Raw genomic sequence first — 6,193 nt, forward strand, 5'->3', positions numbered from 1 at the left:
TGGTTGTGGGGTTTTTTTTCCCTTTGTTTTAATTTTTTCATACTGTCTACAAAGAAATGTCATTCTTTGTGCCATTTCTCATTGTGTGTCTCTTGGCCTTCCCTGTGTCAATGAGGGGCTGCTCTCTTGGTGACTTTAAAGGAACTATAGGATCTCCCAGCAGAGTTTTCTGCAGAGATGCCCTTGTGTTGCCTTCTCTGGAGCTGCAGCAGCAATGTCTGTGTGCAGAGCTGGGGCAGATCAGTGCTGGCCCAGCAGCTGTGCCCAGCAGCAGCAGCAGCAGCACTTGGTGTTGCCAGTGCTGCTGCCGTGGCCCTGCCCCGCTGCCCTGGTGGCCCTGGTGTTGCTGCAGGGCCTGAGTGCTCTCGGGGCCGGGCACAGCCCTGGGGGTGGCAGTGCCGGGGCTGCAGCAGGGACAGGCCATGGGCACTGCTGGGGCAGCGCTGACGCCTCAGGCCAGGCCCTGGGGGCTCCAGGCTCCTTGCCCAGGCTCTCTCCAGAACACGGCCAGGCCAATGCTCAGCACAGAAACCCCCGTCAGCAGCCCCAGGCTGGCCGTGGGCAGGCTGGGGGCAAACAGCATGGCTAGGGCTCTGCAAGGGCCCTGGGGCAGACGGGAAGGAGCAGCAGAGCAGGGGCTGATCCATGCCCAGTGCGCTGCACAGCCCAGGGCAGCGTCCCAGAGCGTCCTCATGCAGCTGCCAACAACATCCCCCCTCTGCAGCCCTGGCCTCTCCCCCAGCTCACACAGGTGCCCCATCCTTGCAGGCACAGACACGGCAGCACTGCCTCAGCAGCCCCTGTTTGCATTGCACACAGCAGGGCCAGCACCCCCATGCTGTTGCTGTGGGGACATGAACCTGAGGGAGCACAAATGCCATCAGCCCCTGGGGCCAGCAAGGCCTGCGGGACACCAGGGAAATCCCTCAGCTTTGTCCTGGCCTCTGCACTCAGCCAGAAAGTTTGTTCCCATCAGCTGGGAGTTTCCTGTGCCACTGCAGACGCTGTTGCTCAGAGCCAGGGCTGCCTGGCAGCCACCCCCAAACTGCCCTGAGTATTTCCTTGGCTTCTCTTTTGCTTTCTTTACTATTCACTTGTACAAATTTCTTCTTCCTTCCCAGCCCTGTTCCCTCCCCTGCAAACAGCCCATCCCTGTTTGCCCTTTCCTCTCTGGCCCCACTCCCCATTGCAGTTCCTGACTTGGCACCATGGGAACGTCCCTTGGGCAGCAGGATCATCCTACAAGTGCTGCAGGAATTGTCTGCAGGCTCCTGCAGTGCCTGCTGCTGCTGCCTTGCCAGAGGTACCCCAGGCCAGGGGGGCACATCTGGGCTGCTGTGTCTGGCTCTGGGGCTCCCTGTTCTGGGCAATGAGGAGGAGCTGCAGAGGCTCTGCAGGACTGACAGGATGGGCTTTGGGGCTGCCAGGAGAAGCTGAGGGACCTGGGCTGCTGGAGCTTCTGAAGAGAAGGCCCAGGGCTCATCCTGCAACTGCTCCAAGGGTGGTTTCAGAGAATCCCAGAATCAGCAAGGTCAGAAAAGACCTTGGAGATCATCAAGTCCAACCTGTGCCCTGACACCGCCTTGTCACCCAGACCATGCCACTGAGTGCCACTGGAGAGGGACAGTGACTCTGCCACCTCCCCCCTGGCCAGCCCATTCCAGTTCCCACTCACCCTTTCTGTGAAGAACTCCTTCCTATTGTCCAGCCTGAGCCTCCCCTGGTGCAGCTTAAGGCTGGGTCTTCTTGTCCTGCCCTCCAGCAGATCCACACTCACACCCAGCTTGGTGCCATCTGCAATTTGTGAATGCTGGACTCGATCCCCTCACCCAGACCATCAGTGAAGATATTAAACAGGACTGGGCCCAGCACAGATCCCTGGGGACAGCACCAGTGCCTGGACACCAGCTGGGTGCAGCACCATCCCCACCACTCTCTGGGCCCAGCCTCCAGCCAGCTCTTAAATCTCCCAGCCAGGAGGGAACCTGCCCAAGCCGTGGGCTGCAGCTTTTCCAGGGAATGCTGTCAGAGACAGAGTCAAAGGCTCTGCTGGAGTCCAGGCACACAACATCCACAGCCTTTCCCACATCCACAGGTGGGTCCCCTGGGCATAAAAGGAGACCAGGTTGGTCAGGCAGGACCTGCCAGCCCTAAATCCACTGAGCTGGCTGGCTCTGATCCCTGGGCCATCCTGTGGGTGCCCTGTGATGGCACTCAAGGTGATCTGTTCCATAACCTTGCCAGGCACCCAGGTCAGGCTGACAGGCCTGGAGTTCCCCAGCTCCTCCTTCCAGCCCTTCCTGGGGATGGGCTCACACTGGCACCTCCAGTGCTCTGGGCCCTCCCTGCTGAGCCAGGACTGATGGTAAATGATGGAGAGCAGCTTGGGGAGCTCATCCACAGCTCCCTCATCCCCCTGGGATGGATCCCATCTGATCCCATACACCTGTGAGCATCTGAGTGGCTCAGCAGGTCCCCAGCTGCTTCCTCCTGGATTCCAGGGGGCTGTTCTGCTCCCTGTGCCCATCTACCAGCTCAGGAGAACACTTGTCCTGAGGACAACCTGCCCTAATATTGAAAATTGAGACAAACAAGGTGTTAAGTAGCTCAGCCTATTCTTTATCTTTAGTTACTGTATTACCCACTTTATCCAATGAAGAGTAGAGGTTCTCCTTCTCCCTCCTTTTGCTATAAATTTTTTTATAAAAACATTTTTATTTTTTTACACAAGCTGATAGGTTAAGTTCTGATTGAGTTTTCAACTCTCAACATTTCTTTCTGCATAACCTAATAACATCCTTTAACACTTCCTGAGTTATCAGCCCATTTTCCCCTTGACTTCCCACCAAAGCTCCATGGGCAGCCAGGACAGTCCTTTTCCTCACCAGCTCATCTTTTGCCACACTGGGACAGGCAGCTCCTTCCCCCTTAAGATTACTTTCTTGAAATGGATTCATCCTTCCCAGCCCTCTTTGTTTTTAAGGGCTTTTTCCCTTAAAAAATCAGTACCCAATTTGGTACCCCCCAAATCTGCATCCTGAACAGGCCAAAGTCTGCCCTTCCTAATTCCAGTAGAAGTTTTGTACTGCCTCTCTTTCTTACCCAGAATATTGAAAATTTGAAAACCCCAATGTTCCAGTGGGCCTGGCTGAGCTGGCAGGACCCTGAGGCTGCTGAACTTCCAGTTCCCCTTCTCACACAATGGGCCTTGTGTGGTTTCCATAGGCCTGGGGTTTTGGAGAACAAGCTCCAGGTGTGAGCTCACCTGGTATAGGCAATTGATCATCTGGTAATATGAGGTGACAGAGTGGGCTATGACATCACAGAGTGGGGGATGTGAGGTCATTGAGAAGCATCACAGACTGCCTCTGTGACATAACAGAGCCAACTGTGCCATCACAGAGCAGACTATGACATCACAGAATTGGCTGTGACATCAGAGACCACCTGTGTGTCATTAGAGAATGGGCTGTGACATCCCAGAGGGGCTGTGTGCCATCCCAGAGGGGCTGTGTGCCATCCCAGCAGGGCTGTGTCAGGTCACTGGGTTGGTCACTCTGCCCCAGCTCCCCCTCACAGTTTCTCCCAACAAGTCCAATGCTGTCCATGCCCAGTGGGGTCCCTGTCCCCCGGGATCCCCCCGGCCCACCTGGAGCCACAGCCTCCACCAAAGGATGTTCCACAGGATCCACCCCAGAGCCTGACATGGGGACAAGGGGCCAGGGCTGTGTGAGCAGGACATCAAGGACGGGGATTATCCAGGTCACTGTGGCCTGGGTTGGGTTGCCCAGGGCAGGAAAGATGTCTGGCAGCTGGAGCAGGGTCTGGGAAGGGCCTCCAAGGTGGGGCTGGAGCCCTTGGGCTGTGAGCAGAGGCTGAGGGAGCTGGGCTTGTCCAGCCCAGAGCAGGGAAGGCTGAGGGGCTCCTCATCCCAGCCTGGCAGTGCCAGCGAGGAGGGGATGGAGAACACAGAGCCAGGCTCTTCACCGGGGGCCTGGTGGGAGACAAAAGCCAATGGGTGGAAGGGGAAAGAGGGGAGATCAGGCAGGACAGGAGGAGATGAAATGAGTCAGGCTGGTTTCAGCATTTCCTCAGCACCAAAAGCAGCCTGACCTCCCTTCTCCATCCACCACATACAGCTTTGCAAATCAGGAATTGTTGGAGCTGTTTTGCCCCCACTCCAGGATGAGCATCCTGATACAAGAACTTAATTGTGTTTATATCTATCACAGAATCACTTTTGTCTGAAATTAATTTTAGTATGGAAATGACTTGCCAATGGTGGACTCCTCAGATGCTGCTGGGACATTGCACATAGCTCAGGGAAGAGCGAGATTGTTATTAAATTGTGTCCTGTTCAACCATGGTCTGTTGGCCATGAGGAGAAACTTTCTGTGCCCCTGAGTCTCACCAGTTCCTGACCCCCAAAGGACACAAACCTGATGAGTTGTGGTTCCCACTCCAGTGGCTGCACTTGGACCTCCCTCCATCCCCAGAGCAGAGCTCCCTTGTCCCAGAGAGTCCCTGGCAATGCAGGGATGAAGGAAACAGGACAGGCTGTGGGGATCAGGGGCAGAGCCAGGGAGAAGAATGACTTTTGCATTTGATGGAGCCATGCCTTCCCTTGGCTTTGTTGGCTGACAAGAAATGAACATCCCTCTGTGTCTCAGGCAGCTCCTTCTCCAAGGAAAGCAGGTGGGAGTTGGAGCCAAGGAGCTGAAAGCTGCAGGTGCAGCCTGGGCTGGAGGGAGCTGAGATTTGCACAAGGCTGCTCTGAGTGCCAGGGCTTGGATGGGAGAAATGGTGGGCTGGGGGTAGGGACAGAGTCTGATTGATTGTCAGCCATGAAGGGTCTTGATTTTCATATCCATTCAAACTGCATGAGGAGGTACTTGGATTCAGTGTCAATTGGAGATTGCACATATCAATGAATTAACAGGAAAACAAAACTAAACAGGACCTAAAAAATCTTTTCTCGCTGTCTTTTTAAATATCATGTATTCAGTTTCAATGCACTACTGAGATCTACTTAACCACAAAGGATTTGAAAATTAAAATCAAATGATTCCCAGAGGCTTGGCTTGTTCAGGTGTTCTGAATGTTAATGAGCCCAGGGACACTGAATTCCTGCACTGAAGAGCTGAAGGCTGAACAAGCCTCTGGAGCATGGAAATTCAGCAGCAGCCTCCAAGTTGCTGAGGATGTCAGCAGCCCCCACTGAGGCCATCCCTGCCCAGAGACCGTGGGGGAATGGGCAGACAAGGAGAGCGTCCCTGGGGCTGGGGCAGCACAACTCAGAGGCACCAGCGGCTCCAGCTGGGCAATGGAGTGTGGAATGTGGCTGGGAAAGCCCTGCCTGGGCTGGGCCAAGCAGCACACACAAGCCCTGACTCCTATCCTGGAAACAATTCTCTCAATGAGACACTTAAAAGGAATTTACAGTTGTTTGTGTCCTCTGAGTTGGATATGCTGGAGAAATACCAACAAGGGATTGTCAGGAGCTCCAAGCAACAAAACAGATTTTCCTGGCAACTTTAGAAAATCAGAGAAACTTTGGCAAATGGTTTAATACAACATTCAATCAACACAAAACACTTCTCAAAGCATTGACTTGGCCCATTCAAATTCACAAACTTATAGCTTGTTCAATTTTAAGTTAATCAAAATTTGCAAGGGGACAAAAATAGAAGACACGGGAAGAGAGAAAAATGTGATGCAGAGAAGCAGAGACACACAGCTATCTACTCCTGGATTCCAGCAGAGTTCAGATGGAAATTCCAAGAGGATGCAGGGTCAAGATGTGTGCTTGCCTTGTGGTCAGCCTTCAATACCCCTTGGTCTCCCTGGGCCCTTCCCCCAGGTGGGGCTTGGGCTCATTTGGTCCCTCAGGAGCTGGGCTGGGGCTGCAGAGGTGGCTGTGGAGCATTGCCTGTGCTGTGCCAGGGACTGGCAGCCACTGCTGGGCTGGGATAGAGGCTCTGGGGGGATTGGGGTTCCAGGGCAGGGCAGGGCTGGGCTTCCAGGGCAGGGCAAGGCTGGACCTGCCCCTTCCTCTCCCCCACACACAAAATGTTTTGAGCCAACAATCTCCTCCAGTCTGTCACAACAGGCAATGTTGGAGGTGAAATCCCAAATTCTGGCCATGGGTGCCTGGATGAGAAGGACATTTCCTTTCCATAGGAAGGAATGCAGA

The sequence above is a fragment of the Agelaius phoeniceus genome, assembly GCF_051311805.1.
Source record: "Agelaius phoeniceus isolate bAgePho1 chromosome W unlocalized genomic scaffold, bAgePho1.hap1 SUPER_W_unloc_1, whole genome shotgun sequence".
Classification (NCBI taxonomy): domain Eukaryota; kingdom Metazoa; phylum Chordata; class Aves; order Passeriformes; family Icteridae; genus Agelaius; species Agelaius phoeniceus.